General features: G+C 50.5%; 1 long non-coding RNA gene across 3 annotated transcripts in view; it reads right to left on the bottom strand.

The window, feature by feature from the left end:
- LOC140422766 (uncharacterized) overlaps window positions 1–12,884 on the bottom strand; it is a 43,571-nt gene that overhangs the window by 11,261 nt on the left and 19,426 nt on the right. The window contains exon 1 of one of the 3 annotated variants that reach the window (XR_011947589.1): window positions 5,716–5,849. The exons of the other annotated variants lie outside the window; for them this stretch is intronic. This is a non-coding gene — a long non-coding RNA (uncharacterized lncRNA). Of the gene's footprint in view, window positions 1–5,715; window positions 5,850–12,884 lie in introns of those variants that run through there. 3 annotated transcript variants of the gene reach the window in all.

Here is a 12,884-nt window from a genome sequence, read left to right as displayed (position 1 = left end):
ATTATTCACAATCACAAAATGACAACCTCAATGAACTCTTAGACAGTAAATTGGCTTTAGATCTAGCAGTCTCACAATCAGACTAGGAGAAAGCGAAAGAGATTCAATGAGAAAGATAACGCTAAAGGATTAATTATTTGAGCGGTAGAAATGTATAGAATTTCTACTGATAACTCGGGAATTCGCTCCATTTTCTTTTGTTATAAGGCAAAATATTTAAGATGAGGGAGTGACCAAACAAACCAAAACACAACCTTTCAATCAGTGGGTCTATTCTTCAGCTACTGTAAACACAAGTCAGTAAAAGTGACTGACAAGTCATTCATGTTGGGCAGGTCCTCCACAGATTATCTCACAACTTTCATGTAGTGGCTATTATGGGAACAATTAGTGGAGCAGTTGATTAGAATGGCTCAATAATATGGGGCCTGCGAAGTCAGTACCCTGGGGATGCCTAATCTCCTGCTAATTTGGTTGAAGTGCAGAGTCCAACGCTTGCAGTGCCTTTTAGCCAACAACAGGGTATAAAAGGTTGTAACTCATTCTTGCAGGAGCAAACAGTCCGGTATTTGTCTCTGAGCTTCTAAGAGTGCTGACTCATTCAGTTCCACAAGGACCTGCATCTCTCAATCAACTCATCTGAATGACTGTATTTTATTTTAAAATCCAACAATGAGTTTTGGCGGGTTATTTAACAATGGTGGCATACATGACCAGGGTCATTCTAACAATCTCCCAATGACAGATGTTAAACTGGTCTATAGTTTCCTACTTTCTGCCACCCTCCATTTTTGAATAAGAGCATTACATTAGCATTTTTCCAATCCACAGAACTTTTCCCTCATCCAGTAGATTTTGGAATATTATTAACAATGGATCCACTATCTCCACTGCCACTGCCTTTAAGACATTAGGATGAAAGCTATCAGGCCTTGGGGACTTGTCTACCTTCAATCACAATGGTGTGTTCAGTACTTTTTCCCTTCTTGATGATGATTGTTTGAAGTTCCTCCCTTTCTCTGCAGAACCTGTTACTATTGGGATGGTACTAGTGAAAACTGAGGCAAAATTGATTTAACGTCTCCACCATTTCTGTGTTCCCCACTATTAAACTAGTCTCATTCTCCAAGGGACCAAAATACACATTTTAGCTACTCTCTTTCCTTTTATGCATTTATAGAAGCTTTTTCTGTCCATTTAAATATTTTGTGCTAGTTTCCATTCATGGGCGGCATGGTGTCGCAGTGGTTAGCACTGCTGCCTATGGCGCTGAGGACCCGGGTTCGATCCCGGCCTCGGGTCAATGACTGTGTGGAGTTTGCACATTCTCCTAGTGTCTGCGTGGGTTTCACCCCCACAACCCAAAGATGTGCAGGTTATGTGGATTAACCACATTAAATTGCCCCTTAATTGGAAAAAAATAATTGGGTACCCTAAATTTATATTTTAAAAAGTTTCCTTTCATAATTTACCTTTGCTTTTTTTATTACTTTTTTAGTAATCCTTTGTTGATCTTTAAAACTTTCCCAATCTTCCAGCCTGCCACTGGCCTTTGCAATATGGCATGCCTTAGTTTTTGTCTTTATGTTATCAGGAACTATCTTGCTTAGCTACGCTTGGTGCATTCAGACGAGTGGGATTCTCCGTTGGCTCACGCCGGAATCGGGAAACTGGATTGGGTGGAGAATCATTCCAATGACAAAATCGTGGTGGTTGCACGCCAAATCGCAATTCTCCCGTTCCAAGACAGCGGCGCCAATGCGTTCCACTCCGCACGTGCAGTAAATGCTGTTGGCATATCATTAGTGGGCCTGACCCTGTATTCTCCGGGGCCTCTGCAATTCTCTGCCAGGGAACCTTCCCTACGGCAAGGTTCACTTGTGCTTTTAAAAATTGAGATACAGGCACCATGGCTGATGAAGGAGAGAGAAGAGCGAGGACACAGGGAGGCGCGACCACAGGCTTCAGGGCTGGACACTGGCCGGGCTGGCTGGGGGGTGTCGGGGGGTCCCTGCCAGAGCTGGGGTGTTGATGGGGGAAGGGCATGGGGCTGGGGTGACCCCCCCCATGGGTCTGGGGTGGTGCCCAGGCATGGACCGCCATTGCCATGGCCTGCAAGGCAGCCAACTTGCTGTGCACCCCACTGACCACCCACCTTGGACTTGGTTCTGCAGAGTTACACTGGCCGTATGGGTGCCCCCACCACTCCACCCTCTGCCACTACTACCAGGCTTGTGGAGTACTGAGCCGGCGAGAATGCGGTGCCATTAACAATGCCCTCCAGACATGTGTCCTTACATGATGCCACCTCCTCCTGCTCCCATTCCCTCCCCCACTACCCACTTCCTGACCATCCCGAAATTCGCCGCCCAGTAGTAATTAATAAAATTCGGAAGAGCCAGCCCACCCCCAATGTCTCAGCTCCAGCAGCACCTTTTTCACCCGCGGGGCTTTACCCGTCCAAACAGATCCTGAGATCTCTGCATTCACTTTTTTGAAGAACGCCTTGGGGATAAAGATTGGGAGGCTCTGAAAAACAAACAAAAACCTCGGGAGGAACATGATTTTAACTGTCTGAACCCGCCACGTCAATGACAACGGGAGCGCATCCCACCTCCGAAAGTGCCCCCTCATCTGTTCTACCAACCGCCCCAAATTCAGTTTATGCAGCTGCTCCCACTCTTGTGCCATCTGGATACCCAAATATCAAAAGATCCCTCCCACCACCTTGAACGGTATCTCACCCAGTCTCTTCTTCTGTCCCCTCGCCTGGATCGCAAAGATCTCACTCTTACCCATATTAAATTTGTAGCCCGAAAACTGGCTGAATTCCTCTAATATCCCCATAATCCCTCCAATTCCCCCCAGTGGGTCCGATATGTACAGCAGCAGATCATCCGCATAGTGCGAGACCCTGTGTTCCCCCCCCCCCACCGCACTATCCCCTGCCAGACCCTTGATGCTCTTAATGCCAATACCAACGGCTCTATAGCCAAGGCAAACAACAGTGGGGAAAGTGCACATCCCTGTCTCGTCTCCCGGTGTAACCTGAAGTAGTCCGATCTCACACGATTCGTCTGCACACTCGCCACCGGTGCCTGGTATAGCAACCCCGGACCCAATCCACAAATCCCTGCCCAAACCCAAACCGCCCCCGGACCTCCCATAAGAATTCCCATTCCACCCGATCAAAGGCTTTCTCTGCGTCTATGGCCACCACCACCTCAATCTCTCATATTTACATTAAGCAACCTCCTAATGTTGGTCATCAGGTGCCGCCCTTTAACGAACTCAGTCTGCTCCACCCCAATTACCCCTGGGACGTAGTCCTCGATCCTTCTGGCCAGGACCTTCGCCAACAATTTAGCATCCACATTTATCAGGGAAATCGGCCTATATGACCCACAGTTTTCCGGGTCCTTATCCCGTTTTAAAATGAGGAAGATCGATGCCTATGACAACTTCGTGGCGAGCACTCTCAGCTCCTTTGCTTCATTGAAGGCCCTTACCAGCACAGTAATGAAATGAAATGAAATGAAAATCGCTTGTCACAAGTAGGCTTCAAATGAAGTTACTGTGAAAAGCCCCTAGTCGCCACATTCCGGCGCCTGTTCGGGGAGGCTGTTATGAGAATTGAACCGTGCTGCTGGCCTGCCTTGGTCTGCTTTCAAAACCAGCGATTTAGCCCACACTTCTGGGGAGGGGCAGATTTACAATGAAACACACCTTTCCTACGCACTAGACCCTGAACGAAAGTGAGAGAGGGGCATCCTGGAACACTCAGCTGGCCTGGCTGATATTTGACGGTGTTCATCCAATCACAGACTGATTCCTCCACGCATATTAATAAGGTCAACGCTATCTGTAGCAAATGCAAAGCAAAACAAGACTGTGATTGGATAAGAAGCAAATAGTGAGAGGGAATGCCTGTGCAAATCACACCCCCTCCAACGAAAAATCACTAAATGCGGGAAGGTCTCGATGCAAATTACACAGGACCAGCTGCTGCGATTTACAGAATTTCTCGCTCAAAGTGACGCCAAGTCATTTTTTGGCAGAATTCCACCTACAGTTTTATACAATGGTTAAACTGGGATTTCAGAATAATAATACTAATAATCTTTATTGTCACAAGTAGGCTGAAATTAACACTGCAATGAAGTTACTGTGAAAAGCTCCCAGTTGCCACACTCCGGTACCTGTTCAGGCACACGGAGTGAGAATTCCAAATGTCCAATTCACCTAACAGCACGTCTTTCGGGACTTGTGGGAGGAAACCGGAGCACCCGGAGGAAACCCACGCAGACATGGGGGAACGTGCAGACTCCGCACAGACAGTGACCCGAGCCGGGAATCGAACCTGGGACCCTGGCACTGTGAAGCAACAGTGCTAAACACTGGGCTACCCTGCCGCCAATGCAATTATTCATACAGGCATGTTTTTACATGTAAAGATGGAGTGATCAATAGGTGCATTTTCACAGCTTCTGACTTTGTGTTCTTGGGGACAGGGCTTGGGTGGGTGAGGGGGTGGGGGAGAGACAGAAATGAAGGTGAGCATAGGGCCCCATGAATTGTATATTCGCCTGTGCCTTGGGGTCAGTCTAATATTGGACAGAGCCGTGTGCAAGCAAGCATGGAGACAGCTTGCTAGCTTGAACCCTTTACCGTATATGGGTGCGATCTGACAAAAAAAAAACAGAATCCATTCTGGGTGGGGACTGAGGGGTTGTTCCCACGCTTATGGCGACGGGAATGACCTTGCTATCTAATGGTACTTTTCCTTTGGTGGCCCAGCAAGGAACACCTCTCTCCCCCCCGCCCCCCAAGGCGAGTCCGCACTCAGTCGCAATTCCTGCACTGAGGAGTGTAGCAGGAGCCACCATTTTTAAATGGTGCACTGCTGGGCACCGCCAGAGCGGTCAAGGCATCAGAAACACATTTTCAGCAGCCCGATGCACTGCTCAGCAACAGCATAGGTGGCAATATGGGCCTCATTGTAACCGGTCTCCACCTCGGCCTCAGGCCTCCACACCAGCGTCATCACCTGTGACCCCAGAGGATATCCCTTGTGCCCCACAAGCCAATTCGTCATCCTGGGGTGGTCCGCGAAGACACGCAGGATCACCGAATGCCCCAAGACGTAGCTGTCATTCACACTTCTCGGGTAGCGGTCATTCACGTGCATGATTCTGAGGTGGTGGTCACACACAAAATGGACATTCAGGGAGTGGAACCCCTTCCTGTTAATATGGGGCACTCCCTGATGCCCTGGTGCTCGCAGGGTGTAATTGAGGGTGCCATCAATTACACCCTCGACCCGGGACATTCAGGTGCTGGCAGCAAATCCTGCAGTCCAGGCATCTTGGTGGGCCTAGTCCAGCTCGAATGTGATAGTCTGATGCCCATGCATACAGAGCACCCGTCACCTTCCAGATGCACCTATGGTGCAAGGTGGGGATATTCCACACAGGTCCCTGCTCGAGCCCTGGAATGACCCCGTGGCATAGAGGTCGAGGTCTGCAGCGACCTTCATGGCCACCGGGAGTGGGGGTCCTCCTCCTCCAATGGGTGCCATGTCCGCGAGGAAGTGGCACAGGTGCTGCACTGTCTCCCTGCTGAGGCGCATTCTTCTGTGGAACATGGTGTCCGCTCATTGAATGACCAATGATGCCTGTACACCTTGGGCCGTCGCTAGCCTCCCCTTCTGGGTACCTTCTCAGCCTGATGGGCATCTGAGTCTTCAGCGTCTGCGGCGGTCCCCCTGCACATGGGATGCCACCTCCAGCTGCGTTGTCGCAGCTGCCTTCTACGGCGTCTGCCCACCCCAGCTGCCACAAGCAATGTGAGGACAGCCTCTGCAGGATCGACACGAGCAAACTGTGATATCTGGAAGGAATTGAGAGAGAGACCGACATCAGTTAGGGCTTCCATCCCGGGACCCTCAAATCACTCAAGCCGACCCACCCTTACCGTGGCTGTCCCACCTTCCCTCCGAGTGACAGCGAACCAATTGTGCTGGCAAACTTTGTTCTGCGCACTCACCCCTAGCTTCATCTGGAGCCCCTAGACCTCAGACCTCTGCCAGTAATATTAGGGAGGATGTGCTCAGCTGCCCTCTGCTCATCCACACCCTTACCCATTGGCCATACGATGGTACTCAGTGGTGAAGCCCGTCTCTTTAGTCTTTGATTGTTGGCAGCTGCCTCTATGGTGCTGACGCTCCAAGAGTTCAGGCACAATGTTCAGGCATCAAAGCTTACTGGACATGCAGTGTGTTGATCATCCTCTGAGGCATGGCATGTGTGCCCTCTAGGAGGACTTGAGAGTTGAGTGTAAAGTGCTCTTAGAATTAACAAGGTGAATTCCTCATTTGAAACAGCCTTCAGCTGCGAAGCTAGAGGCTGCTCACAGTCAAAGGGAGTGAAATTGAATTTCAGGATAGAAGCTACAGCAGGGCTCTGTAGGAAAGGTAGGACAGATAGGCAGAAGATGTGGTTACCCCTCTCCACAATATTTAAATATGGCTTGAAGGCCTCACAAATGCAAAGTCCTTCAAACCACCGGCCCCTCAACCCCTCTGGTGTCCTTGATCTGCATGCTCCCCTCAGTAGCCATTGCGCATGTTCCCATTTTTGAAAAGGAGTACTAAATGACGCCCGCGTGACTCGCCGGGAGGCCGCAGCATTCGACTTCAATCTTGTTAATGAGATTGAAATGAATGCAAATGAGGGTTAATGATTTCTGGGCGTGACCCGGAACTCGCCATTGGGAGCGGGCTGGGTGATTCGCCGAATGGTTCTTGCCCTGTGCGAATCTTGATTCTGCCCTCTTCCACTATTTCCGTGGCATGGCCTGATCCGCGTCGGGCATAACGCGGTCACTGAATTGTGCCCTTTATATTGGACAAAGGAGCCAATGCTACAGTCCGTCTGGGCAAAGAATTAATATAGTGGGAATAAAGTGGCTCTGGCCGAAAATGTATTGGATAACGATGGAGAACAGATAAATATTTTAGAAAAGGGGAATCATTAGTGAGTTTAACTTTACAAAGACAAATGCCGCAAGGTTCGATTGCCCAGCACCCGTATTTTCAGCACGAGAGATGCAGTTTTGGGTCTAAAATGATTTCCATGCAACACATGACCACATCAAATACCATGCAGGTCAGATTGGTGGTGTGAATGTTGGGGATCTGAAAACTCCTGGCACCTGGAACTGTCTTAAAATGTAGGAGTCATGACTGCTATCCCAGAAACCATGTATGTACATGGAGGAAGCACTTGTGGTGGCAAGGACAAGTTGTACATTAAGTGAGTGGAAGCCCTTTCTGTTGATGAAGGGCTGCAGGCTGGTCAGTGAGACACTTGGGGCTACATTTCACAGGGGTCATGAGGACGATGACGCAATCCCACAGAAGGAAAGTCAGCGTGAAGTTGACTCACTCCACACCAGCTAGTCCGTAGCCATAATGCACAGCAGGTGGGCTAAATTGCCTGACAGTGAGGCTTATGCCCCTCACTGGGGAGGAGGTCCTGCCCTCAGCAGCTGTCAGGCCACTGGATTTGCCAGTAGCTCCAAGGCTTCATTAGTGGGCACTGCCGGGACTGGAACCAGTCCTCGGAAGAAGGTGCAATGGACCCAGAGTAAGGGAAGTCATGGGGCACAGAGGGTTTTGCCAGCCTAGGGAGGCATATCTTGGAGGGGCTGCCCCCCCCCCACCCCACCCCCACCCAATGTACAAAGGACAGTCCCTGAAGACAGTACCCCCCTCTTCCTTCCCACTTTTTTTAAAAGCTTAACAGAAAATGCCTGCCCACTCCTGCCCAGCTCCCACATCAACTATATTATGGCAAGGTCGGCATATAATTGTTCATAAGCTCAATTGACCCTTATTTATTTAAATATGGCAGGCAGGCACCCACCCATCTACTGTATTATGGGGGCCCCATAAAATATTTTACATGTCTCACCCCACCTGAAACACACCAGGCGGGGGCACTTAAAATCCATCCCTTGATGGCCACATAGGTGCAGATGATGGTATCCTGCACCTGGGGGAATCTGTGATGACCCCGAATCCCCTAGTGCTCTCAGCTGGATTGGCCGTCCAGATCAGTGTGAAAGAGCACATACTGATTGGCCTGCTTCAACATGGCATCGGTGACCATCTTGATGTCACGATAAGTGGCAGACTGGGAGATCCCAAATATATATCTGCAGAAGATTCCTGGAATGATACGGAGGCGAAGCTCAGTGCCACAGTGACCTTCAATCAGTGGCAATGGCATCAAGTGACCACCACTTCCAATGGGTCTCAGTTTGACTTCCAGAATAGCGCACAGATCGGAGGCAACCTCCCAGGAGACTTGCAGTGTTAAAAGACACTGCTACTCTGACATCGGAATATAATTGAGCTACAGTCTGTAGATAAAAGGACCTCTATCCTCCCCACCTCCTGTACCAAAGTTTCCAGTGCTGTCTGGAGAATCTTGGAACCCATTCTCTCCCGACGTGCCATATTTTCTCTTCTTGCAGCAACACCTGCTCCATTCAAAATGTGCCTCCTATTTAAGTAGTGCAGGTTGGTTTCAACTCACACTAGCCTCTCAGCATCTCAGGGTTTTACGTCCCTATTCAGGCTTGTAACCACTCAACAGTGAGCTGAGTGTTGACTGCGCACTACAATGAGGTAGATTAGCAGGCAGCAGACAGGGGTTCATTGCACATTGCACGTGCAAGTAAAAGACCACCACTGGCTTCGAATCGGTGTTCCTGTTGTCTAGCAGGTTAAATTGGTTAACTGCAAAGAGTTGTAAATTCACTGCTCTTTCAGGGAAGGTAAGCAAGTTAAGTAGGTGCGGTTTAAATCATTCCCTTCCGGGAGCTATCCAACCCTCAAACGTTTGGTAGTGGCAAGGAAATAAAAAATAGAGTAAGTAATAATATGAGCACACCTGTGGGATGTTGCATTCTACTCAAGATCGATTGTCTCAAAACATTACATTACATGCACACAAGATTTTCCAAGGGTAATTTTGCAAGAAAATTGGCATGAACCTGGATTCACTGAACTGTGCCCATAAACAAAAGGTTATTATGGCTTTCAGTAACGGATTGTTCCAAGTATACATTTGTCACATATACAGAATAACAGAGTAAAAATAGGTCACTTATAATGCTATCACAACAAATCACATTCCAGCAACAAGGCAGCTTAATTTAGCCTTATTCTCTATCCAAACAAATTTGTGCTTTGCAATACATGATGGGAAAGGTATGGCAGCAGGAAGTGACAGTCTTCAACCTCCACCTAATACATGTCAAAGTGGCCGTGTTTGTCTACTGACATAACTCTCAGCAAAAACTGACACCTCTTCATGCTCAAAACAGCTAACGTTAGGCTGCAGCCATTTCTCACAGAGCAGAAACACAGCTTCAAAGTTAATAATATAATTGACTGAATATTGCCCTGAAGGAAATCAGTAAAACTTGGAAATGGTTAGTTCTGGACTGGTCCTGTGTACCTTGAAATGGAATTCTTGTCCAGACCAGTGCCAAACATTTTCTAAGTTTTCCTGGTTTTCCTTTTGGGTAACTAACAGGCAACATAAGTTGTTTTGATCATCCTGACAAGGAATCAGTGAAGCTGTGGTACAAGATATATTGGGGAAGTTTCACCCTAACGGGCACAGGGGGAATGGGATGGATTGAACTCCAGTGCCTGATTTGATCTCATGCCCATTGATTTCAGCATACTGTATGTACCTGCACCGGGTCAGGTTAGGTTTAAATTAACTGCACTGGCTCTGTAGTTGTCTGAGATGCCTAAGTTGTGAGATCGGTTTTAAATATCTAATTAATTACTGGGCTGATGCCACAATACAAAGGCTGAAAGGTAGAATGTGAAGCTACTCTAAAGTCACAGTTTGCACATTTGGCCTTGATACTTAAAGGAGGTGTGGTGGTGGCGGTGGAGGAAAGATCGGGCAGGCCGGGGATATGGAGGTCCTGTCGCCACCTGTGACAGGGCCTCATTGTCGTTTACTCCCTAGTTTTCTGCCCGGCAGCTGGCCTGATGGACAGGGGTGTGGGAAAAAGCAGTAAGAGGAGGCCGCAGCTGCGGAGCATTCAGGAGAGATTGGGCCTCATGTCACAGGGTGTGGTGGGGAGTTGGAGGCTGCAATCAGCATGGAGGAAGAGAGGTCACGAGGAGGAGGGATTGCCAATCATGGCAAGGAGAGGCTTTATTCCAGGTCCGGGAAGGGGCGGGGGGGGTAGCACTGCTTCCAGCCCCCTGAGAAACACTAAATCGCTGTGGCTCTCATCGCCATTTTGCTGGCAGGTTACTGGAGCACCAACAAAACCATCCAGCGGATGTTAAATTTAAATCAGGGTTCCAATTGTGAGCCTGATTTTAATATGATAATAAAGTGTTCCGCCTCCGCTAGAAAGGACACGGGTCCACCCCGCAACCCACCATCATAGGATTGGTATGTACATGATGGCTTCATATCACACTTTTAAAATATATTATTCTTAATCTTCTCCCACTTGTCGAGGGGTGTAGGCCGGAGTCTATAGCAAGGCCCTTGATTGTGGTCATGGATTTACTCTAATGTCCAGAGCAGAGATGAGTGTAAATTTACATTTCCTTTATGGGGAGGTTGAGGTACGCTACCTGCCAGTGACCAGGGAAAAAAAAAAGGATGGCCTCTGCCCCATACATCAATGTTGGAACAAATACAGGACATTATTGTCTTTGGAGCTATAAGGGAAAAAACCTAAAATCAGTGATCGGGTAGAAAATCACTTTTTACAATGGAATCAGGGCCTGTTTTATGCAGGCTTCGCATGATCCGCCCCACCCAAAAGGTGTCACCGCGGCGCATGCCATTGGGACGGCCTCAGGACGTCACCTGAAGTCCCTCCCCCGATGCTCTGCCCCCGATGGGCCGAGTTCACGACAGCGCAGGGGATGTGTGGTCCCAGCCGTGCGGGAACCCAGCATGGCGCTGGCCAGGGGGGCTTCCGCGAGGGCACTATCTGGCAGGTCAGGTCCGCACACGGCCACCGCCATGCTGTACGGTGCGACCGCTGCAGGTCATCGCCTTGCGCATGCGCGGCCACGGACCCGGCAATTCTTAGGCCGTTTATTTACGTGCCGGGTGGTTTACGTGACGTGGCTGCTAGCCCCTCACCGGTCGCAGCATCGGTGAGGGAGTGCCGCCGATTTGTTTGACATAAAAAGCCACGGATCCTCTGCACTTATCCACAGAATTGGAGAACCTGGCCCCATATTCAGGAACATCCCAAAGCTTTCTGCGGCAGCAATAATATCTCATTAAATTTGTGGCATTGTTACTGCTGACAACTTTGGGCAGAGGCAGGTTTACAATTTGTGCAGCCTTGTGGCCAGCTTCATTTCTGGGCTCCTCCTCCGCCACAGGATTTGAAGGCTGAAGCCCACCCTCGCTAGCATGCTCTTCCTCCCATCCCTCGCACACTCTCTCGCTTCCCTCCCCACCCCTCTCACACTCTCTCTTCTATTCACACTCCTCGCACACTCTCTCTTCTCTTCACACTCCTCGCAAACACTCTCTCCCCCCCTTAGCTCGCACACTGTCTCTTCTCTCCCCCATAGCTCGCACACTGTCTCGTCTCTCCCCCATAGCTCGCGCAGTCTCTTCTCTCCCCCATAGCTCGCACACTGTCTCTTCTCTCCCCCATAGCTCGCACACTGTCTCTCTTCCCTCTCCACCCCTCGTGCACTCTTCTCTCCCCACTTCTCACGCACTCTCTCTCTTCTCTCCCCACCCCTCGTGCACTCTCTCCCTCCACACGCCTTGTGCACTCTGCCCCCCTGCCCCTCACACATTGTCCTCCTCCCCCCACCCCACACATTTTCTTCCTCCCTGCCCCTCACGAATTCTCTTCCCCACGCCCCTCACACATTCCCTTCCCCCCACCCCTCACATTCTCCTTCCCCCTGCCCCTCACATACTCTCCTCCCCCCCACCCCTCACGCATTCTCTTCCCCCTGCCCCTCACACATTCCCTTCCCCCCGCCCCTCACACATTCCCTTCCTTCCCGCCCCTCACACATTCCCTTCCTCCCCACCCCTCACACATTCTCTTCCCCCGCCCCACACATTCCCTTCCTCCCCATTCCTCACATTCCCTTCCTCCCCACCACTCACATTCCCTTCCCCCCGCCCCTCACATTCCCTTCCCCCCGCCCCTCACACATTCTCTTCCCCCTGCCCCTCACACATTCTCTTCCCCCCGCCCCTCACACATTCTCTTCCCCCCGCCCCTCACACATTCTCTTCCCCCCGCCCCTCACACATTCTCTTCCCCTGCCCCACACATTCCCTTTCTCCCCATCCCTCACATTCCCTTCCTCCCCACCCCTCACATTCCCTTCCCCCCGCCCCTCACACATTCTCTTCCCCCCGCCCCTCACACATTCTCTTCCCCCCCCACCCCTCACACACCCTTTCTCCCCATCCCTCACATTCCCTTCCTCCCCACCCCTCACATTCCCTTCCCCCTGCCCCTCACACATTCTCTTCCCCCCGCCCCTCACACATTCTCTTCCCCCCCGCCCCTCACATTCTCTTCCCCCCGCCCCTCACACATTCTCTTCCCCCCCGCCCCTCACACATTCTCTTCCCCCCCGCCCCTCACACAGCCTTTCTCCCCATCCCTCACATTCCCTTCCTCCCCACCCCTCACATTCCCTTCCCCCTGCCCCTCACACATTCTCCCCCCGCCCCTCACACATTCTCCCCCCGCCCCTCACACATTCTCTTCCCCCCGCCCCTCACACATTCTCTTCACCCGCCCCTCACACATTCTCTTCACCCGCCCCTCACACATTC

This window comes from Scyliorhinus torazame, chromosome 5 (genome assembly GCF_047496885.1).
Source record: "Scyliorhinus torazame isolate Kashiwa2021f chromosome 5, sScyTor2.1, whole genome shotgun sequence".
NCBI lineage: Eukaryota > Metazoa > Chordata > Chondrichthyes > Carcharhiniformes > Scyliorhinidae > Scyliorhinus > Scyliorhinus torazame.
Note: the sequence above shows the minus strand (reverse complement) of the source record. Positions and strands in the feature narration are given on the sequence as shown.